Source organism: Copadichromis virginalis, linkage group LG3, assembly GCF_057382275.1.
Source record: "Copadichromis virginalis isolate Kocher_CV1m ecotype Utaka linkage group LG3, C_Virginalis_male_GT1.1, whole genome shotgun sequence".
Lineage (NCBI taxonomy): Eukaryota > Metazoa > Chordata > Actinopteri > Cichliformes > Cichlidae > Copadichromis > Copadichromis virginalis.
Window position 1 is genome coordinate 58,811,249 of NC_140620.1, and position 26,687 is coordinate 58,837,935.

Below are 26,687 nucleotides of genomic sequence, written 5' to 3' on the forward strand. Positions count from 1 at the left end.
ACCACACCAGGGCCTGTGGCTGCTGGCTGAGGCCACTTACACCACACCAGGGCCTGTGGCTGCTGGCTGAGGCCACCTACACCACACCAGGGCATTAGTTGCTATTGAGGCCAATTACACCACACCAGGGTCTGTGGCTCTTGCTCAGGCCACTTACACCACACCAGGGCCTGTGGCTCTTGCTCAGGCCACTTACACCACACCAGGGCCTGTGGCTGCTGGCTGAGGCCACTTACACCACACCAGGGCCTGTGGCTGCTGGCTGAGGCCACCTACACCACACCAGGGCCTGTGGCTGCTGGCTGAGGCCACCTACACCACACCAGGGCCTGTGGCTGCTGGCTGAGGCCACTTACACCACACCAGTGCCTGTGGCTTCTGGCTGAGGCGACTTACACCACACCAGGGCCTGTGGCTGCTGGCTGAGGCCACTTACACCACACCAAGGCCTGTGGCTCTTGCTCAGGCCACTCACATCACACCAGGCCCTGCGCTTCTGGCCGAGGCCATCTTCACCAAACCAGGCCCTGTGCTCCTTGCTGTGGCCATGTACAACACACCAGGCCCTGTGCTGGTTCCTGAGGCCATCTTCAACAATCCAGGGCCTGTGCTGTTGGATAAATGCCAAACTGAGCCTTTGGGTTAGGGTATTATGCAAACATGCAGGTATGGTTATAGCATTGTCTTCGTAACTTCAGGTACTTGCCACCTAATCACTTGAATCCATAAATTGAGACATTGTGCTGGAGCCAGCAGCTTACGGCCATACCACCCTGAGCACGCCCGACCTCGTCTGATCTCGGAAGCTAAGCATGGCTGGGCTTGGTTAGTACTTGGATGGGAGACTGCCTGGGAATACCTGGTGCTGTAACCCTTTGATTTTCATGTCATTGAACCGCTTTTGATCCAGAGAAGGGGTGTATTAAAAGACCAAAAGCAGCTACCCATTAATGAGGGCACATTAACGACACTGCTTTTGGCTCTTTTCCAATGTCTTGTGCTGCTAGCTGATGCAACCTACACCACACAAGGGCCTGAGTGACCGGCTGGGGCCACTTACACCACATCAGGGCCTGTGGCTCTGGCTGAGGCCACTTTCACCACACCAGGGCCTGTGGCTGCTGGCTGAGGCCACCTACACCACACCAGGGCATTAGTTGCTATTGAGGCCAATTACACCACACCAGGGTCTGTGGCTCTTGCTCAGGCCACTTACACCACACCAGGGCCTGTGGCTCTTGCTCAGGCCACTTACACCACACCAGGGCCTGTGGCTGCTGGCTGAGGCCACCTACACCACACCAGGGCATTAGTTGCTATTGAGGCCAATTACACCACACCAGGGTCTGTGGCTCTTGCTCAGGCCACTTACACCACACCAGGGCCTGTGGCTCTTGCTCAGGCCACTTACACCACACCAGGGCCTGTGGCACTGGCTGAGGCCACTTACACCACACCAGGGCCTGTGGCTGCTGGCTGAGGCCACTTACACCACACCAGGGCCTGTGGCTGCTGGCTGAGGCTACTTACACCACACCAGGGCCTGTGGCTGGTGGCTGAGGCCACCTACACCACACCAGGGCCTGTGGCTGCTGGCTGAGGCGACTTATACCACACCAGGGCCCTTTTGCTGCTGGCTGAGGCCACTTACACCACACCAGTGCCTGTGGCTTCTGTCTGAGGCGACTTACACCACACCAGGGCCTGTGGCTGCTGGCTGAGGCCAATTATACCACACCAGGGTCTGTGGCTCTTGCTCAGGCCACTTACACCATACCAGGGCCTGTGGCACTGGCTGAGGCCACTTACACCACACCAGGGCCTGTGGCTGCTGGCTGAGGCCACTTACACCACACCAGGGCCTGTGGCTGCTGGCTGAGGCCACTTACACCACACCAGGGCCTGTGGCTGCTGGCTGAGGCCACCTACACCACACCAGGGCCTGTGGCTGCTGGCTGAGGCGACTTACACCACACCAGGGCCCTTTTGCTGCTGGCTGAGGCCACTTACACCACACCAGTGCCTGTGGCTTCTGGCTGAGGCGACTTACACCACACCAGGGCCTGTGGCTGCTGGCTGATGCCACCTACACCACACCAGGGCCTGAGTGACCGGCTGGGGCCACTTACACCACATCAGGGCCTGTGGCTGCTGGCTGAGGCCAGTTACACCACACCAGAGCCTGTGGCTGCTGGCTGAAGCCACTTACACCACACCAGGGCCTTAGTTGCTATTGAGGCCACTTACACCACACCAGGGCCTGTGGCTGCTGGCTGAGGCCACCTACACCACACCAGGGCCTGTGGCTGCTGGCTGAGGCCACTTACACCACACCAGGGCCTGTGGCTGCTGGCTGAAGCCACTTACACCACACCAGGGCCTTAGTTGCTATTGAGGCCACTTACACCACACCAGGGCCTGTGGCTGCTGGCTGAGGCCACCTACACCACACCAGGGCCCTTTTGCTGCTGGCTGAGGCCACTTACACCACACCAGTGCCTGTGGCTTCTGGCTGAGGCCACTTACACCACACCAGGGCCTGTGGCTGCTGGCTGAGGCCACTTACACCACACCAGGGCCTGTGGCTCTTGCTCAGGCCACTCACATCACACCAGGCCCTGCGCTTCTGGCCGAGGCCATCTTCACCAAACCAGGCCCTGTGGTTCTTGCTCAGGCCACTTACACCACACCAGGGCCTTATTTGCTATTGAGGCCACTTACACCACACCAGGGCCTGTGGCACTTGCTCAGGCCACTTACACCACACCAGGGCCTGTGGCACTTGCTCAGGCCACTTACACCACACCAGGGCCTGTGGCTGCTGGCTGAGGCCACTTACACCACACCAGGGCCTGTGGCTCTTGCTCAGGCCACTTACACCACACCAGGGCCTGTGGCTGCTGGCTGAGGCCACTTACACCACACCAGGGCCTGTGGCTGCTGGCTGAGGCCACCTACACCACACCAGGGCCTGTGGCTGCTGGCTGAGGCCACCTACACCACACCAGGGCCTGTGGCTGCTGGCTGAGGCGACTTACACCACACCAGGGCCCTTTTGCTGCTGGCTGAGGCCACTTACACCACACCAGTGCCTGTGGCTTCTGGTGAGGCGACTTACACCACACCAGGGCCTGTGGCTGCTGGCTGATGCCACCTACACCACACCAGGGCCTGAGTGACCGGCTGGGGCCACTTACACCACATCAGGGCCTGTGGCTGCTGGCTGAGGCCAGTTACACCACACCAGAGCCTGTGGCTGCTGGCTGAAGCCACTTACACCACACCAGGGCCTTAGTTGCTATTGAGGCCACTTACACCACACCAGGGCCTGTGGCTGCTGGCTGAGGCCACCTACACCACACCAGGGCCTGTGGCTGCTGGCTGAGGCCACTTACACCACACCAGGGCCTGTGGCTGCTGGCTGAAGCCACTTACACCACACCAGGGCCTTAGTTGCTATTGAGGCCACTTACACCACACCAGGGCCTGTGGCTGCTGGCTGAGGCCACCTACACCACACCAGGGCCCTTTTGCTGCTGGCTGAGGCCACTTACACCACACCAGTGCCTGTGGCTTCTGGCTGAGGCCACTTACACCACACCAGGGCCTGTGGCTGCTGGCTGAGGCCACCTACACCACACCAGGGCCTGTGGCTGCTGGCTGAGGCGACTTACACCACACCAGGGCCCTTTTGCTGCTGGCTGAGGCCACTTACACCACACCAGTGCCTGTGGCTTCTGGCTGAGGCGACTTACACCACACCAGGGCCTGTGGCTGCTGGCTGATGCCACCTACACCACACCAGGGCCTGAGTGACCGGCTGGGGCCACTTACACCACATCAGGGCCTGTGGCTGCTGGCTGAGGCCAGTTACACCACACCAGAGCCTGTGGCTGCTGGCTGAAGCCACTTACACCACACCAGGGCCTTAGTTGCTATTGAGGCCACTTACACCACACCAGGGCCTGTGGCTGCTGGCTGAGGCCACCTACACCACACCAGGGCCTTAGTTGCTATTGAGGCCAATTACACCACACCAGGGTCTGTGGCTCTTGCTCAGGCCACTTACACCACACCAGGGCCTGTGGCACTGGCTGAGGCCACTTACACCACACCAGGGCCTGTGGCTGATGGCTTAGGCCACCTACACCACACCAGGGCCTTAGTTGCTATTGAGGCCAATTACACCACACAAGGGCCTGTGGCTGCTGGCTGAGGCCACCTACACCACACCAGGGCCTGTGGCTGCTGGCTGAGGCCACTTACACCACACCAGTGCCTGTGGCTTCTGGCTGAGGCGACTTACACCACACCAGGGCCTGTGGCTGCTGGCTGAGGCCACTTACACCACACCAAGGCCTGTGGCTCTTGCTCAGGCCACTCACATCACACCAGGCCCTGCGCTTCTGGCCGAGGCCATCTTCACCAAACCAGGCCCTGTGCTCCTTGCTGTGGCCATGTACAACACACCAGGCCCTGTGCTGGTTCCTGAGGCCATCTTCAACAATCCAGGGCCTGTGCTGTTGGATAAATGCCAAACTGAGCCTTTGGGTTAGGGTATTATGCAAACATGCAGGTATGGTTATAGCATTGTCTTCGTAACTTCAGGTACTTGCCACCTAATCACTTGAATCCATAAATTGAGACATTGTGCTGGAGCCAACAGCTTACGGCCATACCACCCTGAGCACGCCCGACCTCGTCTGATCTCGGAAGCTAAGCAGGGCTGGGCTTGGTTAGTACTTGGATGGGAGACTGCCTGGGAATACCTGGTGCAGTAAGCCTTTGATTTTCATGTCATTGAACCGCTTTTGATCCAGAGAAGGGGTGTATTAAAAGACCAAAAGCAGCTGCCCATTAATGAGGGCACATTAACGACACTGCTTTTGGCTCTTTTCCAATGTCTTGTGCTGCTAGCTGATGCAACCTACACCACACAAGGGCCTGAGTGACCGGCTGGGGCCACTTACACCACATCAGGGCCTGTGGCTCTGGCTGAGGCCACTTTCACCACACCAGGGCCTGTGGCTGCTGGCTGAGGCCACCTACACCACACCAGGGCATTAGTTGCTATTGAGGCCAATTACACCACACCAGGGTCTGTGGCTCTTGCTCAGGCCACTTACACCACACCAGGGCCTGTGGCTCTTGCTCAGGCCACTTACACCACACCAGGGCCTGTGGCTGCTGGCTGAGGCCACCTACACCACACCAGGGCATTAGTTGCTATTGAGGCCAATTACACCACACCAGGGTCTGTGGCTCTTGCTCAGGCCACTTACACCACACCAGGGCCTGTGGCTCTTGCTCAGGCCACTTACACCACACCAGGGCCTGTGGCACTGGCTGAGGCCACTTACACCACACCAGGGCCTGTGGCTGCTGGCTGAGGCCACTTACACCACACCAGGGCCTGTGGCTGCTGGCTGAGGCTACTTACACCACACCAGGGCCTGTGGCTGGTGGCTGAGGCCACCTACACCACACCAGGGCCTGTGGCTGCTGGCTGAGGCGACTTATACCACACCAGGGCCCTTTTGCTGCTGGCTGAGGCCACTTACACCACACCAGTGCCTGTGGCTTCTGTCTGAGGCGACTTACACCACACCAGGGCCTGTGGCTGCTGGCTGAGGCCAATTATACCACACCAGGGTCTGTGGCTCTTGCTCAGGCCACTTACACCATACCAGGGCCTGTGGCACTGGCTGAGGCCACTTACACCACACCAGGGCCTGTGGCTGCTGGCTGAGGCCACTTACACCACACCAGGGCCTGTGGCTGCTGGCTGAGGCCACTTACACCACACCAGGGCCTGTGGCTGCTGGCTGAGGCCACCTACACCACACCAGGGCCTGTGGCTGCTGGCTGAGGCGACTTACACCACACCAGGGCCCTTTTGCTGCTGGCTGAGGCCACTTACACCACACCAGTGCCTGTGGCTTCTGGCTGAGGCGACTTACACCACACCAGGGCCTGTGGCTGCTGGCTGATGCCACCTACACCACACCAGGGCCTGAGTGACCGGCTGGGGCCACTTACACCACATCAGGGCCTGTGGCTGCTGGCTGAGGCCAGTTACACCACACCAGAGCCTGTGGCTGCTGGCTGAAGCCACTTACACCACACCAGGGCCTTAGTTGCTATTGAGGCCACTTACACCACACCAGGGCCTGTGGCTGCTGGCTGAGGCCACCTACACCACACCAGGGCCTGTGGCTGCTGGCTGAGGCCACTTACACCACACCAGGGCCTGTGGCTGCTGGCTGAAGCCACTTACACCACACCAGGGCCTTAGTTGCTATTGAGGCCACTTACACCACACCAGGGCCTGTGGCTGCTGGCTGAGGCCACCTACACCACACCAGGGCCCTTTTGCTGCTGGCTGAGGCCACTTACACCACACCAGTGCCTGTGGCTTCTGGCTGAGGCCACTTACACCACACCAGGGCCTGTGGCTGCTGGCTGAGGCCACTTACACCACACCAGGGCCTGTGGCTCTTGCTCAGGCCACTCACATCACACCAGGCCCTGCGCTTCTGGCCGAGGCCATCTTCACCAAACCAGGCCCTGTGGTTCTTGCTCAGGCCACTTACACCACACCAGGGCCTTATTTGCTATTGAGGCCACTTACACCACACCAGGGCCTGTGGCACTTGCTCAGGCCACTTACACCACACCAGGGCCTGTGGCACTTGCTCAGGCCACTTACACCACACCAGGGCCTGTGGCTGCTGGCTGAGGCCACTTACACCACACCAGGGCCTGTGGCTCTTGCTCAGGCCACTTACACCACACCAGGGCCTGTGGCTGCTAGCTGAGGCCACTTACACCACACCAGGGCCTGTGGCTGCTGGCTGAGGCCACCTACACCACACCAGGGCCTGTGGCTGCTGGCTGAGGCCACCTACACCACACCAGGGCCTGTGGCTGCTGGCTGAGGCGACTTACACCACACCAGGGCCCTTTTGCTGCTGGCTGAGGCCACTTACACCACACCAGTGCCTGTGGCTTCTGGTGAGGCGACTTACACCACACCAGGGCCTGTGGCTGCTGGCTGATGCCACCTACACCACACCAGGGCCTGAGTGACCGGCTGGGGCCACTTACACCACATCAGGGCCTGTGGCTGCTGGCTGAGGCCAGTTACACCACACCAGAGCCTGTGGCTGCTGGCTGAAGCCACTTACACCACACCAGGGCCTTAGTTGCTATTGAGGCCACTTACACCACACCAGGGCCTGTGGCTGCTGGCTGAGGCCACCTACACCACACCAGGGCCTGTGGCTGCTGGCTGAGGCCACTTACACCACACCAGGGCCTGTGGCTGCTGGCTGAAGCCACTTACACCACACCAGGGCCTTAGTTGCTATTGAGGCCACTTACACCACACCAGGGCCTGTGGCTGCTGGCTGAGGCCACCTACACCACACCAGGGCCCTTTTGCTGCTGGCTGAGGCCACTTACACCACACCAGTGCCTGTGGCTTCTGGCTGAGGCCACTTACACCACACCAGGGCCTGTGGCTGCTGGCTGAGGCCACCTACACCACACCAGGGCCTGTGGCTGCTGGCTGAGGCGACTTACACCACACCAGGGCCCTTTTGCTGCTGGCTGAGGCCACTTACACCACACCAGTGCCTGTGGCTTCTGGCTGAGGCGACTTACACCACACCAGGGCCTGTGGCTGCTGGCTGATGCCACCTACACCACACCAGGGCCTGAGTGACCGGCTGGGGCCACTTACACCACATCAGGGCCTGTGGCTGCTGGCTGAGGCCAGTTACACCACACCAGAGCCTGTGGCTGCTGGCTGAAGCCACTTACACCACACCAGGGCCTTAGTTGCTATTGAGGCCACTTACACCACACCAGGGCCTGTGGCTGCTGGCTGAGGCCACCTACACCACACCAGGGCCTTAGTTGCTATTGAGGCCAATTACACCACACCAGGGTCTGTGGCTCTTGCTCAGGCCACTTACACCACACCAGGGCCTGTGGCACTGGCTGAGGCCACTTACACCACACCAGGGCCTGTGGCTGATGGCTTAGGCCACCTACACCACACCAGGGCCTTAGTTGCTATTGAGGCCAATTACACCACACAAGGGCCTGTGGCTGCTGGCTGAGGCCACCTACACCACACCAGGGCCTGTGGCTGCTGGCTGAGGCCACTTACACCACACCAGTGCCTGTGGCTTCTGGCTGAGGCGACTTACACCACACCAGGGCCTGTGGCTGCTGGCTGAGGCCACTTACACCACACCAAGGCCTGTGGCTCTTGCTCAGGCCACTCACATCACACCAGGCCCTGCGCTTCTGGCCGAGGCCATCTTCACCAAACCAGGCCCTGTGCTCCTTGCTGTGGCCATGTACAACACACCAGGCCCTGTGCTGGTTCCTGAGGCCATCTTCAACAATCCAGGGCCTGTGCTGTTGGATAAATGCCAAACTGAGCCTTTGGGTTAGGGTATTATGCAAACATGCAGGTATGGTTATAGCATTGTCTTCGTAACTTCAGGTACTTGCCACCTAATCACTTGAATCCATAAATTGAGACATTGTGCTGGAGCCAACAGCTTACGGCCATACCACCCTGAGCACGCCCGACCTCGTCTGATCTCGGAAGCTAAGCAGGGCTGGGCTTGGTTAGTACTTGGATGGGAGACTGCCTGGGAATACCTGGTGCTGTAAGCCTTTGATTTTCATGTCATTGAACCGCTTTTGATCCAGAGAAGGGGTGTATTAAAAGACCAAAAGCAGCTGCCCATTAATGAGGGCACATTAACGACACTGCTTTTGGCTCTTTTCCAATGTCTTGTGCTGCTAGCTGATGCAACCTACACCACACAAGGGCCTGAGTGACCGGCTGGGGCCACTTACACCACATCAGGGCCTGTGGCTCTGGCTGAGGCCACTTTCACCACACCAGGGCCTGTGGCTGCTGGCTGAGGCCACCTACACCACACCAGGGCATTAGTTGCTATTGAGGCCAATTACACCACACCAGGGTCTGTGGCTCTTGCTCAGGCCACTTACACCACACCAGGGCCTGTGGCTCTTGCTCAGGCCACTTACACCACACCAGGGCCTGTGGCTGCTGGCTGAGGCCACCTACACCACACCAGGGCATTAGTTGCTATTGAGGCCAATTACACCACACCAGGGTCTGTGGCTCTTGCTCAGGCCACTTACACCACACCAGGGCCTGTGGCTCTTGCTCAGGCCACTTACACCACACCAGGGCCTGTGGCACTGGCTGAGGCCACTTACACCACACCAGGGCCTGTGGCTGCTGGCTGAGGCCACTTACACCACACCAGGGCCTGTGGCTGCTGGCTGAGGCTACTTACACCACACCAGGGCCTGTGGCTGGTGGCTGAGGCCACCTACACCACACCAGGGCCTGTGGCTGCTGGCTGAGGCGACTTATACCACACCAGGGCCCTTTTGCTGCTGGCTGAGGCCACTTACACCACACCAGTGCCTGTGGCTTCTGTCTGAGGCGACTTACACCACACCAGGGCCTGTGGCTGCTGGCTGAGGCCAATTATACCACACCAGGGTCTGTGGCTCTTGCTCAGGCCACTTACACCATACCAGGGCCTGTGGCACTGGCTGAGGCCACTTACACCACACCAGGGCCTGTGGCTGCTGGCTGAGGCCACTTACACCACACCAGGGCCTGTGGCTGCTGGCTGAGGCCACTTACACCACACCAGGGCCTGTGGCTGCTGGCTGAGGCCACCTACACCACACCAGGGCCTGTGGCTGCTGGCTGAGGCGACTTACACCACACCAGGGCCCTTTTGCTGCTGGCTGAGGCCACTTACACCACACCAGTGCCTGTGGCTTCTGGCTGAGGCGACTTACACCACACCAGGGCCTGTGGCTGCTGGCTGATGCCACCTACACCACACCAGGGCCTGAGTGACCGGCTGGGGCCACTTACACCACATCAGGGCCTGTGGCTGCTGGCTGAGGCCAGTTACACCACACCAGAGCCTGTGGCTGCTGGCTGAAGCCACTTACACCACACCAGGGCCTTAGTTGCTATTGAGGCCACTTACACCACACCAGGGCCTGTGGCTGCTGGCTGAGGCCACCTACACCACACCAGGGCCTGTGGCTGCTGGCTGAGGCCACTTACACCACACCAGGGCCTGTGGCTGCTGGCTGAAGCCACTTACACCACACCAGGGCCTTAGTTGCTATTGAGGCCACTTACACCACACCAGGGCCTGTGGCTGCTGGCTGAGGCCACCTACACCACACCAGGGCCCTTTTGCTGCTGGCTGAGGCCACTTACACCACACCAGTGCCTGTGGCTTCTGGCTGAGGCCACTTACACCACACCAGGGCCTGTGGCTGCTGGCTGAGGCCACTTACACCACACCAGGGCCTGTGGCTCTTGCTCAGGCCACTCACATCACACCAGGCCCTGCGCTTCTGGCCGAGGCCATCTTCACCAAACCAGGCCCTGTGGTTCTTGCTCAGGCCACTTACACCACACCAGGGCCTTATTTGCTATTGAGGCCACTTACACCACACCAGGGCCTGTGGCACTTGCTCAGGCCACTTACACCACACCAGGGCCTGTGGCACTTGCTCAGGCCACTTACACCACACCAGGGCCTGTGGCTGCTGGCTGAGGCCACTTACACCACACCAGGGCCTGTGGCTCTTGCTCAGGCCACTTACACCACACCAGGGCCTGTGGCTGCTAGCTGAGGCCACTTACACCACACCAGGGCCTGTGGCTGCTGGCTGAGGCCACCTACACCACACCAGGGCCTGTGGCTGCTGGCTGAGGCCACCTACACCACACCAGGGCCTGTGGCTGCTGGCTGAGGCGACTTACACCACACCAGGGCCCTTTTGCTGCTGGCTGAGGCCACTTACACCACACCAGTGCCTGTGGCTTCTGGTGAGGCGACTTACACCACACCAGGGCCTGTGGCTGCTGGCTGATGCCACCTACACCACACCAGGGCCTGAGTGACCGGCTGGGGCCACTTACACCACATCAGGGCCTGTGGCTGCTGGCTGAGGCCAGTTACACCACACCAGAGCCTGTGGCTGCTGGCTGAAGCCACTTACACCACACCAGGGCCTTAGTTGCTATTGAGGCCACTTACACCACACCAGGGCCTGTGGCTGCTGGCTGAGGCCACCTACACCACACCAGGGCCTGTGGCTGCTGGCTGAGGCCACTTACACCACACCAGGGCCTGTGGCTGCTGGCTGAAGCCACTTACACCACACCAGGGCCTTAGTTGCTATTGAGGCCACTTACACCACACCAGGGCCTGTGGCTGCTGGCTGAGGCCACCTACACCACACCAGGGCCCTTTTGCTGCTGGCTGAGGCCACTTACACCACACCAGTGCCTGTGGCTTCTGGCTGAGGCCACTTACACCACACCAGGGCCTGTGGCTGCTGGCTGAGGCCACCTACACCACACCAGGGCCTGTGGCTGCTGGCTGAGGCGACTTACACCACACCAGGGCCCTTTTGCTGCTGGCTGAGGCCACTTACACCACACCAGTGCCTGTGGCTTCTGGCTGAGGCGACTTACACCACACCAGGGCCTGTGGCTGCTGGCTGATGCCACCTACACCACACCAGGGCCTGAGTGACCGGCTGGGGCCACTTACACCACATCAGGGCCTGTGGCTGCTGGCTGAGGCCAGTTACACCACACCAGAGCCTGTGGCTGCTGGCTGAAGCCACTTACACCACACCAGGGCCTTAGTTGCTATTGAGGCCACTTACACCACACCAGGGCCTGTGGCTGCTGGCTGAGGCCACCTACACCACACCAGGGCCTTAGTTGCTATTGAGGCCAATTACACCACACCAGGGTCTGTGGCTCTTGCTCAGGCCACTTACACCACACCAGGGCCTGTGGCACTGGCTGAGGCCACTTACACCACACCAGGGCCTGTGGCTGATGGCTTAGGCCACCTACACCACACCAGGGCCTTAGTTGCTATTGAGGCCAATTACACCACACAAGGGCCTGTGGCTGCTGGCTGAGGCCACCTACACCACACCAGGGCCTGTGGCTGCTGGCTGAGGCCACTTACACCACACCAGTGCCTGTGGCTTCTGGCTGAGGCGACTTACACCACACCAGGGCCTGTGGCTGCTGGCTGAGGCCACTTACACCACACCAAGGCCTGTGGCTCTTGCTCAGGCCACTCACATCACACCAGGCCCTGCGCTTCTGGCCGAGGCCATCTTCACCAAACCAGGCCCTGTGCTCCTTGCTGTGGCCATGTACAACACACCAGGCCCTGTGCTGGTTCCTGAGGCCATCTTCAACAATCCAGGGCCTGTGCTGTTGGATAAATGCCAAACTGAGCCTTTGGGTTAGGGTATTATGCAAACATGCAGGTATGGTTATAGCATTGTCTTCGTAACTTCAGGTACTTGCCACCTAATCACTTGAATCCATAAATTGAGACATTGTGCTGGAGCCAACAGCTTACGGCCATACCACCCTGAGCACGCCCGACCTCGTCTGATCTCGGAAGCTAAGCAGGGCTGGGCTTGGTTAGTACTTGGATGGGAGACTGCCTGGGAATACCTGGTGCTGTAAGCCTTTGATTTTCATGTCATTGAACCGCTTTTGATCCAGAGAAGGGGTGTATTAAAAGACCAAAAGCAGCTGCCCATTAATGAGGGCACATTAACGACACTGCTTTTGGCTCTTTTCCAATGTCTTGTGCTGCTAGCTGATGCAACCTACACCACACAAGGGCCTGAGTGACCGGCTGGGGCCACTTACACCACATCAGGGCCTGTGGCTCTGGCTGAGGCCACTTTCACCACACCAGGGCCTGTGGCTGCTGGCTGAGGCCACCTACACCACACCAGGGCATTAGTTGCTATTGAGGCCAATTACACCACACCAGGGTCTGTGGCTCTTGCTCAGGCCACTTACACCACACCAGGGCCTGTGGCTCTTGCTCAGGCCACTTACACCACACCAGGGCCTGTGGCTGCTGGCTGAGGCCACCTACACCACACCAGGGCATTAGTTGCTATTGAGGCCAATTACACCACACCAGGGTCTGTGGCTCTTGCTCAGGCCACTTACACCACACCAGGGCCTGTGGCTCTTGCTCAGGCCACTTACACCACACCAGGGCCTGTGGCACTGGCTGAGGCCACTTACACCACACCAGGGCCTGTGGCTGCTGGCTGAGGCCACTTACACCACACCAGGGCCTGTGGCTGCTGGCTGAGGCTACTTACACCACACCAGGGCCTGTGGCTGGTGGCTGAGGCCACCTACACCACACCAGGGCCTGTGGCTGCTGGCTGAGGCGACTTATACCACACCAGGGCCCTTTTGCTGCTGGCTGAGGCCACTTACACCACACCAGTGCCTGTGGCTTCTGTCTGAGGCGACTTACACCACACCAGGGCCTGTGGCTGCTGGCTGAGGCCAATTATACCACACCAGGGTCTGTGGCTCTTGCTCAGGCCACTTACACCATACCAGGGCCTGTGGCACTGGCTGAGGCCACTTACACCACACCAGGGCCTGTGGCTGCTGGCTGAGGCCACTTACACCACACCAGGGCCTGTGGCTGCTGGCTGAGGCCACTTACACCACACCAGGGCCTGTGGCTGCTGGCTGAGGCCACCTACACCACACCAGGGCCTGTGGCTGCTGGCTGAGGCGACTTACACCACACCAGGGCCCTTTTTCTGCTGGCTGAGGCCACTTACACCACACCAGTGCCTGTGGCTTCTGGCTGAGGCGACTTACACCACACCAGGGCCTGTGGCTGCTGGCTGATGCCACCTACACCACACCAGGGCCTGAGTGACCGGCTGGGGCCACTTACACCACATCAGGGCCTGTGGCTGCTGGCTGAGGCCAGTTACACCACACCAGAGCCTGTGGCTGCTGGCTGAAGCCACTTACACCACACCAGGGCCTTAGTTGCTATTGAGGCCACTTACACCACACCAGGGCCTGTGGCTGCTGGCTGAGGCCACCTACACCACACCAGGGCCTGTGGCTGCTGGCTGAGGCCACTTACACCACACCAGGGCCTGTGGCTGCTGGCTGAAGCCACTTACACCACACCAGGGCCTTAGTTGCTATTGAGGCCACTTACACCACACCAGGGCCTGTGGCTGCTGGCTGAGGCCACCTACACCACACCAGGGCCCTTTTGCTGCTGGCTGAGGCCACTTACACCACACCAGTGCCTGTGGCTTCTGGCTGAGGCCACTTACACCACACCAGGGCCTGTGGCTGCTGGCTGAGGCCACTTACACCACACCAGGGCCTGTGGCTCTTGCTCAGGCCACTCACATCACACCAGGCCCTGCGCTTCTGGCCGAGGCCATCTTCACCAAACCAGGCCCTGTGGTTCTTGCTCAGGCCACTTACACCACACCAGGGCCTTATTTGCTATTGAGGCCACTTACACCACACCAGGGCCTGTGGCACTTGCTCAGGCCACTTACACCACACCAGGGCCTGTGGCACTTGCTCAGGCCACTTACACCACACCAGGGCCTGTGGCTGCTGGCTGAGGCCACTTACACCACACCAGGGCCTGTGGCTCTTGCTCAGGCCACTTACACCACACCAGGGCCTGTGGCTGCTGGCTGAGGCCACTTACACCACACCAGGGCCTGTGGCTGCTGGCTGAGGCCACCTACACCACACCAGGGCCTGTGGCTGCTGGCTGAGGCCACCTACACCACACCAGGGCCTGTGGCTGCTGGCTGAGGCGACTTACACCACACCAGGGCCCTTTTGCTGCTGGCTGAGGCCACTTACACCACACCAGTGCCTGTGGCTTCTGGTGAGGCGACTTACACCACACCAGGGCCTGTGGCTGCTGGCTGATGCCACCTACACCACACCAGGGCCTGAGTGACCGGCTGGGGCCACTTACACCACATCAGGGCCTGTGGCTGCTGGCTGAGGCCAGTTACACCACACCAGAGCCTGTGGCTGCTGGCTGAAGCCACTTACACCACACCAGGGCCTTAGTTGCTATTGAGGCCACTTACACCACACCAGGGCCTGTGGCTGCTGGCTGAGGCCACCTACACCACACCAGGGCCTGTGGCTGCTGGCTGAGGCCACTTACACCACACCAGGGCCTGTGGCTGCTGGCTGAAGCCACTTACACCACACCAGGGCCTTAGTTGCTATTGAGGCCACTTACACCACACCAGGGCCTGTGGCTGCTGGCTGAGGCCACCTACACCACACCAGGGCCCTTTTGCTGCTGGCTGAGGCCACTTACACCACACCAGTGCCTGTGGCTTCTGGCTGAGGCCACTTACACCACACCAGGGCCTGTGGCTGCTGGCTGAGGCCACCTACACCACACCAGGGCCTGTGGCTGCTGGCTGAGGCGACTTACACCACACCAGGGCCCTTTTGCTGCTGGCTGAGGCCACTTACACCACACCAGTGCCTGTGGCTTCTGGCTGAGGCGACTTACACCACACCAGGGCCTGTGGCTGCTGGCTGATGCCACCTACACCACACCAGGGCCTGAGTGACCGGCTGGGGCCACTTACACCACATCAGGGCCTGTGGCTGCTGGCTGAGGCCAGTTACACCACACCAGAGCCTGTGGCTGCTGGCTGAAGCCACTTACACCACACCAGGGCCTTAGTTGCTATTGAGGCCACTTACACCACACCAGGGCCTGTGGCTGCTGGCTGAGGCCACCTACACCACACCAGGGCCTTAGTTGCTATTGAGGCCAATTACACCACACCAGGGTCTGTGGCTCTTGCTCAGGCCACTTACACCACACCAGGGCCTGTGGCACTGGCTGAGGCCACTTACACCACACCAGGGCCTGTGGCTGATGGCTTAGGCCACCTACACCACACCAGGGCCTTAGTTGCTATTGAGGCCAATTACACCACACAAGGGCCTGTGGCTGCTGGCTGAGGCCACCTACACCACACCAGGGCCTGTGGCTGCTGGCTGAGGCCACTTACACCACACCAGTGCCTGTGGCTTCTGGCTGAGGCGACTTACACCACACCAGGGCCTGTGGCTGCTGGCTGAGGCCACTTACACCACACCAGGGCCTGTGGCTGCTGGCTGAGGCCACCTACACCACACCAGGGCCTGTGGCTGCTGGCTGAGGCGACTTACACCACACCAGGGCCCTTTTTCTGCTGGCTGAGGCCACTTACACCACACCAGTGCCTGTGGCTTCTGGCTGAGGCGACTTACACCACACCAGGGCCTGTGGCTGCTGGCTGATGCCACCTACACCACACCAGGGCCTGAGTGACCGGCTGGGGCCACTTACACCACATCAGGGCCTGTGGCTGCTGGCTGAGGCCAGTTACACCACACCAGAGCCTGTGGCTGCTGGCTGAAGCCACTTACACCACACCAGGGCCTTAGTTGCTATTGAGGCCACTTACACCACACCAGGGCCTGTGGCTGCTGGCTGAGGCCACCTACACCACACCAGGGCCTGTGGCTGCTGGCTGAGGCCACTTACACCACACCAGGGCCTGTGGCTGCTGGCTGAAGCCACTTACACCACACCAGGGCCTTAGTTGCTATTGAGGCCACTTACACCACACCAGGGCCTGTGGCTGCTGGCTGAGGCCACCTACACCACACCAGGGCCCTTTTGCTGCTGGCTGAGGCCACTTACACCACACCAGTGCCTGTGGCTTCTGGCTGAGGCCACTTACACCACACCAGGGCCTGTGGCTGCTGGCTGAGGCCACTTACACCACACCAGGGCCTGTGGCTCTTGCTCAGGCCACTCACATCACACCAGGCCCTGCGCTTCTGGCCGAGGCCATCTTCACCAAACCAGGCCCTGTGGTTCTTGCTCAGGCCACTTACACCACACCAGGGCCTTATTTGCTATTGAGGCCACTTACACCACACCAGGGCCTGTGGCACTTGCTCAGGCCACTTACACCACACCAGGGCCTGTGGCACTTGCTCAGGCCACTTACACCACACCAGGGCCTGTGGCTGCTGGCTGAGGCCACTTACACCACACCAGGGCCTGTGGCTCTTGCTCAGGCCACTTACACCACACCAGGGCCTGTGGCTGCTGGCTGAGGCCACTTACACCACACCAGGGCCTGTGGCTGCTGGCTGAGGCCACCTACACCACACCAGGGCCTGTGGCTGCTGGCTGAGGCCACCTACACCACACCAGGGCCTGTGGCTGCTGGCTGAGGCGACTTACACCACACCAGGGCCCTTTTGCTGCTGGCTGAGGCCACTTACACCACACCAGTGCCTGTGGCTTCTGGTGAGGCGACTTACACCACACCAGGGCCTGTGGCTGCTGGCTGATGCCACCTACACCACACCAGGGCCTGAGTGACCGGCTGGGGCCACTTACACCACATCAGGGCCTGTGGCTGCTGGCTGAGGCCAGTTACACCACACCAGAGCCTGTGGCTGCTGGCTGAAGCCACTTACACCACACCAGGGCCTTAGTTGCTATTGAGGCCACTTACACCACACCAGGGCCTGTGGCTGCTGGCTGAGGCCACCTACACCACACCAGGGCCTGTGGCTGCTGGCTGAGGCCACTTACACCACACCAGGGCCTGTGGCTGCTGGCTGAAGCCACTTACACCACACCAGGGCCTTAGTTGCTATTGAGGCCACTTACACCACACCAGGGCCTGTGGCTGCTGGCTGAGGCCACCTACACCACACCAGGGCCCTTTTGCTGCTGGCTGAGGCCACTTACACCACACCAGTGCCTGTGGCTTCTGGCTGAGGCCACTTACACCACACCAGGGCCTGTGGCTGCTGGCTGAGGCCACCTACACCACACCAGGGCCTGTGGCTGCTGGCTGAGGCGACTTACACCACACCAGGGCCCTTTTGCTGCTGGCTGAGGCCACTTACACCACACCAGTGCCTGTGGCTTCTGGCTGAGGCGACTTACACCACACCAGGGCCTGTGGCTGCTGGCTGATGCCACCTACACCACACCAGGGCCTGAGTGACCGGCTGGGGCCACTTACACCACATCAGGGCCTGTGGCTGCTGGCTGAGGCCAGTTACACCACACCAGAGCCTGTGGCTGCTGGCTGAAGCCACTTACACCACACCAGGGCCTTAGTTGCTATTGAGGCCACTTACACCACACCAGGGCCTGTGGCTGCTGGCTGAGGCCACCTACACCACACCAGGGCCTTAGTTGCTATTGAGGCCAATTACACCACACCAGGGTCTGTGGCTCTTGCTCAGGCCACTTACACCACACCAGGGCCTGTGGCACTGGCTGAGGCCACTTACACCACACCAGGGCCTGTGGCTGATGGCTTAGGCCACCTACACCACACCAGGGCCTTAGTTGCTATTGAGGCCAATTACACCACACAAGGGCCTGTGGCTGCTGGCTGAGGCCACCTACACCACACCAGGGCCTGTGGCTGCTGGCTGAGGCCACTTACACCACACCAGTGCCTGTGGCTTCTGGCTGAGGCGACTTACACCACACCAGGGCCTGTGGCTGCTGGCTGAGGCCACTTACACCACACCAAGGCCTGTGGCTCTTGCTCAGGCCACTCACATCACACCAGGCCCTGCGCTTCTGGCCGAGGCCATCTTCACCAAACCAGGCCCTGTGCTCCTTGCTGTGGCCATGTACAACACACCAGGCCCTGTGCTGGTTCCTGAGGCCATCTTCAACAATCCAGGGCCTGTGCTGTTGGATAAATGCCAAACTGAGCCTTTGGGTTAGGGTATTATGCAAACATGCAGGTATGGTTATAGCATTGTCTTCGTAACTTCAGGTACTTGCCACCTAATCACTTGAATCCATAAATTGAGACATTGTGCTGGAGCCAACAGCTTACGGCCATACCACCCTGAGCACGCCCGACCTCGTCTGATCTCGGAAGCTAAGCAGGGCTGGGCTTGGTTAGTACTTGGATGGGAGACTGCCTGGGAATACCTGGTGCTGTAAGCCTTTGATTTTCATGTCATTGAACCGCTTTTGATCCAGAGAAGGGGTGTATTAAAAGACCAAAAGCAGCTGCCCATTAATGAGGGCACATTAACGACACTGCTTTTGGCTCTTTTCCAATGTCTTGTGCTGCTAGCTGATGCAACCTACACCACACAAGGGCCTGAGTGACCGGCTGGGGCCACTTACACCACATCAGGGCCTGTGGCTCTGGCTGAGGCCACTTTCACCACACCAGGGCCTGTGGCTCTGGCTGAGGCCACTTTCACCACACCAGGGCCTGTGGCTGCTGGCTGAGGCCACCTACACCACACCAGGGCATTAGTTGCTATTGAGGCCAATTACACCACACCAGGGTCTGTGGCTCTTGCTCAGGCCACTTACACCACACCAGGGCCTGTGGCTCTTGCTCAGGCCACTTACACCACACCAGGGCCTGTGGCTGCTGGCTGAGGCCACCTACACCACACCAGGGCATTAGTTGCTATTGAGGCCAATTACACCACACCAGGGTCTGTGGCTCTTGCTCAGGCCACTTACACCACACCAGGGCCTGTGGCTCTTGCTCAGGCCACTTACACCACACCAGGGCCTGTGGCACTGGCTGAGGCCACTTACACCACACCAGGGCCTGTGGCTGCTGGCTGAGGCCAATTATACCACACCAGGGTCTGTGGCTCTTGCTCAGGCCACTTACACCACACCAGGGCCTGTGGCACTGGCTGAGGCCACTTACATCACACCAGGGCCTGTGGCTGCTGGCTGAGGCCACTTACACCACACCAGGGCCTGTGGCTGCTGGCTGAGGCCACTTACACCACACCAGGGCCTGTGGCTGCTGGCTGAGGCCACCTACACCACACCAGGGCCTGTGGCTGCTGGCTGAGGCGACTTACACCACACCAGGGCCCTTTTGCTGCTGGCTGAGGCCACTTACACCACACCAGTGCCTGTGGCTTCTGGCTGAGGCGACTTACACCACACCAGGGCCTGTGGCTGCTGGCTGATGCCACCTACACCACACCAGGGCCTGAGTGACCGGCTGGGGCCACTTACACCACATCAGGGCCTGTGGCTGCTGGCTGAGGCCAGTTACACCACACCAGAGCCTGTGGCTGCTGGCTGAAGCCACTTACACCACACCAGGGCCTTAGTTGCTATTGAGGCCACTTACACCACACCAGGGCCTGTGGCTGCTGGCTGAGGCCACCTACACCACACCAGGGCCTGTGGCTGCTGGCTGAGGCCACTTACACCACACCAGGGCCTGTGGCTGCTGGCTGAAGCCACTTACACCACACCAGGGCCTTAGTTGCTATTGAGGCCACTTACACCACACCAGGGCCTGTGGCTGCTGGCTGAGGCCACCTACACCACACCAGGGCCCTTTTGCTGCTGGCTGAGGCCACTTACACCACACCAGTGCCTGTGGCTTCTGGCTGAGGCCACTTACACCACACCAGGGCCTGTGGCTGCTGGCTGAGGCCACTTACAAAACACCAGGGCCTGTGGCTCTTGCTCAGGCCACTCACATCACACCAGGCCCTGCGCTTCTGGCCGAGGCCATCTTCACCAAACCAGGCCCTGTGGTTCTTGCTCAGGCCACTTACACCACACCAGGGCCTTATTTGCTATTGAGGCCACTTACACCACACCAGGGCCTGTGGCACTTGCTCAGGCCACTTACACCACACCAGGGCCTGTGGCACTTGCTCAGGCCACTTACACCACACCAGGGCCTGTGGCTGCTGGCTGAGGCCACTTACACCACACCAGGGCCTGTGGCTCTTGCTCAGGCCACTTACACCACACCAGGGCCTGTGGCTGCTGGCTGAGGCCACTTACACCACACCAGGGCCTGTGGCTGCTGGCTGAGGCCACCTACACCACACCAGGGCCTGTGGCTGCTGGCTGAGGCCACCTACACCACACCAGGGCCTGTGGCTGCTGGCTGAGGCCACTTAGACCACACCAGTGCCTGTGGCTTCTGGCTGAGGCGACTTATACCACACCAGGGCCCTTTTGCTGCTGGCTGAGGCCACTTACACCACACCAGGGCCTGTGGCTGCTGGCTGAGGCCACCTACACCACACCAGGGCCTGTGGCTGCTGGCTGAGGCGACTTATACCACACCAGGGCCCTTTTGCTGCTGGCTGAGGCCACTTACACCACACCAGTGCCTGTGGCTTCTGTCTGAGGCGACTTACACCACACCAGGGCCTGTGGCTGCTGGCTGAGGCCAATTATACCACACCAGGGTCTGTGGCTCTTGCTCAGGCCACTTACACCACACCAGGGCCTGTGACACTGGCTGAGGCCACTTACACCACACCAGGGCCTGTGGCTGCTGGCTGAGGCCACTTACACCACACCAGGGCCTGTGGCTGCTGGCTGAGGCTACTTACACCACACCAGGGCCTGTGGCTGGTGGCTGAGGCCACCTACACCACACCAGGGCCTGTGGCTGCTGGCTGAGGCGACTTATACCACACCAGGGCCCTTTTGCTGCTGGCTGAGGCCACTTACACCACACCAGTGCCTGTGGCTTCTGTCTGAGGCGACTTACACCACACCAGGGCCTGTGGCTGCTGGCTGAGGCCAATTATACCACACCAGGGTCTGTGGCTCTTGCTCAGGCCACTTACACCATACCAGGGCCTGTGGCACTGGCTGAGGCCACTTACACCACACCAGGGCCTGTGGCTGCTGGCTGAGGCCACTTACACCACACCAGGGCCTGTGGCTGCTGGCTGAGGCCACCTACACCACACCAGGGCCTGTGGCTGCTGGCTGAGGCGACTTACACCACACCAGGGCCCTTTTTCTGCTGGCTGAGGCCACTTACACCACACCAGTGCCTGTGGCTTCTGGCTGAGGCGACTTACACCACACCAGGGCCTGTGGCTGCTGGCTGATGCCACCTACACCACACCAGGGCCTGAGTGACCGGCTGGGGCCACTTACACCACATCAGGGCCTGTGGCTGCTGGCTGAGGCCAGTTACACCACACCAGAGCCTGTGGCTGCTGGCTGAAGCCACTTACACCACACCAGGGCCTTAGTTGCTATTGAGGCCACTTACACCACACCAGGGCCTGTGGCTGCTGGCTGAGGCCACCTACACCACACCAGGGCCTGTGGCTGCTGGCTGAGGCCACTTACACCACACCAGGGCCTGTGGCTGCTGGCTGAAGCCACTTACACCACACCAGGGCCTTAGTTGCTATTGAGGCCACTTACACCACACCAGGGCCTGTGGCTGCTGGCTGAGGCCACCTACACCACACCAGGGCCCTTTTGCTGCTGGCTGAGGCCACTTACACCACACCAGTGCCTGTGGCTTCTGGCTGAGGCCACTTACACCACACCAGGGCCTGTGGCTGCTGGCTGAGGCCACTTACACCACACCAGGGCCTGTGGCTCTTGCTCAGGCCACTCACATCACACCAGGCCCTGCGCTTCTGGCCGAGGCCATCTTCACCAAACCAGGCCCTGTGGTTCTTGCTCAGGCCACTTACACCACACCAGGGCCTTATTTGCTATTGAGGCCACTTACACCACACCAGGGCCTGTGGCACTTGCTCAGGCCACTTACACCACACCAGGGCCTGTGGCACTTGCTCAGGCCACTTACACCACACCAGGGCCTGTGGCTGCTGGCTGAGGCCACTTACACCACACCAGGGCCTGTGGCTCTTGCTCAGGCCACTTACACCACACCAGGGCCTGTGGCTGCTGGCTGAGGCCACTTACACCACACCAGGGCCTGTGGCTGCTGGCTGAGGCCACCTACACCACACCAGGGCCTGTGGCTGCTGGCTGAGGCCACCTACACCACACCAGGGCCTGTGGCTGCTGGCTGAGGCGACTTACACCACACCAGGGCCCTTTTGCTGCTGGCTGAGGCCACTTACACCACACCAGTGCCTGTGGCTTCTGGTGAGGCGACTTACACCACACCAGGGCCTGTGGCTGCTGGCTGATGCCACCTACACCACACCAGGGCCTGAGTGACCGGCTGGGGCCACTTACACCACATCAGGGCCTGTGGCTGCTGGCTGAGGCCAGTTACACCACACCAGAGCCTGTGGCTGCTGGCTGAAGCCACTTACACCACACCAGGGCCTTAGTTGCTATTGAGGCCACTTACACCACACCAGGGCCTGTGGCTGCTGGCTGAGGCCACCTACACCACACCAGGGCCTGTGGCTGCTGGCTGAGGCCACTTACACCACACCAGGGCCTGTGGCTGCTGGCTGAAGCCACTTACACCACACCAGGGCCTTAGTTGCTATTGAGGCCACTTACACCACACCAGGGCCTGTGGCTGCTGGCTGAGGCCACCTACACCACACCAGGGCCCTTTTGCTGCTGGCTGAGGCCACTTACACCACACCAGTGCCTGTGGCTTCTGGCTGAGGCCACTTACACCACACCAGGGCCTGTGGCTGCTGGCTGAGGCCACCTACACCACACCAGGGCCTGTGGCTGCTGGCTGAGGCGACTTACACCACACCAGGGCCCTTTTGCTGCTGGCTGAGGCCACTTACACCACACCAGTGCCTGTGGCTTCTGGCTGAGGCGACTTACACCACACCAGGGCCTGTGGCTGCTGGCTGATGCCACCTACACCACACCAGGGCCTGAGTGACCGGCTGGGGCCACTTACACCACATCAGGGCCTGTGGCTGCTGGCTGAGGCCAGTTACACCACACCAGAGCCTGTGGCTGCTGGCTGAAGCCACTTACACCACACCAGGGCCTTAGTTGCTATTGAGGCCACTTACACCACACCAGGGCCTGTGGCTGCTGGCTGAGGCCACCTACACCACACCAGGGCCTTAGTTGCTATTGAGGCCAATTACACCACACCAGGGTCTGTGGCTCTTGCTCAGGCCACTTACACCACACCAGGGCCTGTGGCACTGGCTGAGGCCACTTACACCACACCAGGGCCTGTGGCTGATGGCTTAGGCCACCTACACCACACCAGGGCCTTAGTTGCTATTGAGGCCAATTACACCACACAAGGGCCTGTGGCTGCTGGCTGAGGCCACCTACACCACACCAGGGCCTGTGGCTGCTGGCTGAGGCCACTTACACCACACCAGTGCCTGTGGCTTCTGGCTGAGGCGACTTACACCACACCAGGGCCTGTGGCTGCTGGCTGAGGCCACTTACACCACACCAAGGCCTGTGGCTCTTGCTCAGGCCACTCACATCACACCAGGCCCTGCGCTTCTGGCCGAGGCCATCTTCACCAAACCAGGCCCTGTGCTCCTTGCTGTGGCCATGTACAACACACCAGGCCCTGTGCTGGTTCCTGAGGCCATCTTCAACAATCCAGGGCCTGTGCTGTTGGATAAATGCCAAACTGAGCCTTTGGGTTAGGGTATTATGCAAACATGCAGGTATGGTTATAGCATTGTCTTCGTAACTTCAGGTACTTGCCACCTAATCACTTGAATCCATAAATTGAGACATTGTGCTGGAGCCAACAGCTTACGGCCATACCACCCTGAGCACGCCCGACCTCGTCTGATCTCGGAAGCTAAGCAGGGCTGGGCTTGGTTAGTACTTGGATGGGAGACTGCCTGGGAATACCTGGTGCTGTAAGCCTTTGATTTTCATGTCATTGAACCGCTTTTGATCCAGAGAAGGGGTGTATTAAAAGACCAAAAGCAGCTGCCCATTAATGAGGGCACATTAACGACACTGCTTTTGGCTCTTTTCCAATGTCTTGTGCTGCTAGCTGATGCAACCTACACCACACAAGGGCCTGAGTGACCGGCTGGGGCCACTTACACCACATCAGGGCCTGTGGCTCTGGCTGAGGCCACTTTCACCACACCAGGGCCTGTGGCTCTGGCTGAGGCCACTTTCACCACACCAGGGCCTGTGGCTGCTGGCTGAGGCCACCTACACCACACCAGGGCATTAGTTGCTATTGAGGCCAATTACACCACACCAGGGTCTGTGGCTCTTGCTCAGGCCACTTACACCACACCAGGGCCTGTGGCTCTTGCTCAGGCCACTTACACCACACCAGGGCCTGTGGCTGCTGGCTGAGGCCACCTACACCACACCAGGGCATTAGTTGCTATTGAGGCCAATTACACCACACCAGGGTCTGTGGCTCTTGCTCAGGCCACTTACACCACACCAGGGCCTGTGGCTCTTGCTCAGGCCACTTACACCACACCAGGGCCTGTGGCACTGGCTGAGGCCACTTACACCACACCAGGGCCTGTGGCTGCTGGCTGAGGCCAATTATACCACACCAGGGTCTGTGGCTCTTGCTCAGGCCACTTACACCACACCAGGGCCTGTGGCACTGGCTGAGGCCACTTACATCACACCAGGGCCTGTGGCTGCTGGCTGAGGCCACTTACACCACACCAGGGCCTGTGGCTGCTGGCTGAGGCCACTTACACCACACCAGGGCCTGTGGCTGCTGGCTGAGGCCACCTACACCACACCAGGGCCTGTGGCTGCTGGCTGAGGCGACTTACACCACACCAGGGCCCTTTTGCTGCTGGCTGAGGCCACTTACACCACACCAGTGCCTGTGGCTTCTGGCTGAGGCGACTTACACCACACCAGGGCCTGTGGCTGCTGGCTGATGCCACCTACACCACACCAGGGCCTGAGTGACCGGCTGGGGCCACTTACACCACATCAGGGCCTGTGGCTGCTGGCTGAGGCCAGTTACACCACACCAGAGCCTGTGGCTGCTGGCTGAAGCCACTTACACCACACCAGGGCCTTAGTTGCTATTGAGGCCACTTACACCACACCAGGGCCTGTGGCTGCTGGCTGAGGCCACCTACACCACACCAGGGCCTGTGGCTGCTGGCTGAGGCCACTTACACCACACCAGGGCCTGTGGCTGCTGGCTGAAGCCACTTACACCACACCAGGGCCTTAGTTGCTATTGAGGCCACTTACACCACACCAGGGCCTGTGGCTGCTGGCTGAGGCCACCTACACCACACCAGGGCCCTTTTGCTGCTGGCTGAGGCCACTTACACCACACCAGTGCCTGTGGCTTCTGGCTGAGGCCACTTACACCACACCAGGGCCTGTGGCTGCTGGCTGAGGCCACTTACAAAACACCAGGGCCTGTGGCTCTTGCTCAGGCCACTCACATCACACCAGGCCCTGCGCTTCTGGCCGAGGCCATCTTCACCAAACCAGGCCCTGTGGTTCTTGCTCAGGCCACTTACACCACACCAGGGCCTTATTTGCTATTGAGGCCACTTACACCACACCAGGGCCTGTGGCACTTGCTCAGGCCACTTACACCACACCAGGGCCTGTGGCACTTGCTCAGGCCACTTACACCACACCAGGGCCTGTGGCTGCTGGCTGAGGCCACTTACACCACACCAGGGCCTGTGGCTCTTGCTCAGGCCACTTACACCACACCAGGGCCTGTGGCTGCTGGCTGAGGCCACTTACACCACACCAGGGCCTGTGGCTGCTGGCTGAGGCCACCTACACCACACCAGGGCCTGTGGCTGCTGGCTGAGGCCACCTACACCACACCAGGGCCTGTGGCTGCTGGCTGAGGCCACTTAGACCACACCAGTGCCTGTGGCTTCTGGCTGAGGCGACTTATACCACACCAGGGCCCTTTTGCTGCTGGCTGAGGCCACTTACACCACACCAGGGCCTGTGGCTGCTGGCTGAGGCCACCTACACCACACCAGGGCCTGT

At 60.4% G+C, this 26,687-nt stretch overlaps 4 non-coding genes and 2 pseudogenes across 4 annotated transcripts; all 6 read left to right on the plus strand.

Moving 5' to 3' along the window:
- The first annotated feature begins 755 nt into the window (after positions 1-755).
- LOC146716052 (5S ribosomal RNA) lies at positions 756-874 on the plus strand (annotated as a pseudogene).
- Positions 875-4,665: 3,791 nt separating this feature from the next.
- On the plus strand, positions 4,666-4,784 carry LOC146716053 (5S ribosomal RNA; annotated as a pseudogene).
- A 3,791-nt stretch (positions 4,785-8,575) lies between these two features.
- On the plus strand, positions 8,576-8,694 carry LOC146716054 (5S ribosomal RNA). The gene has a single exon (XR_014919650.1). It is a non-coding gene; the product is annotated as a 5S ribosomal RNA (ribosomal RNA).
- A 3,791-nt stretch (positions 8,695-12,485) lies between these two features.
- On the plus strand, positions 12,486-12,604 carry LOC146716055 (5S ribosomal RNA). The gene has a single exon (XR_014919651.1). It is a non-coding gene; the product is annotated as a 5S ribosomal RNA (ribosomal RNA).
- Positions 12,605-18,852: 6,248 nt separating this feature from the next.
- LOC146716056 (5S ribosomal RNA) lies at positions 18,853-18,971 on the plus strand. The gene has a single exon (XR_014919652.1). It is a non-coding gene; the product is annotated as a 5S ribosomal RNA (ribosomal RNA).
- Positions 18,972-24,468: 5,497 nt separating this feature from the next.
- LOC146716057 (5S ribosomal RNA) lies at positions 24,469-24,587 on the plus strand. The gene has a single exon (XR_014919653.1). It is a non-coding gene; the product is annotated as a 5S ribosomal RNA (ribosomal RNA).
- The last annotated feature ends 2,100 nt before the right edge of the window (positions 24,588-26,687 follow it).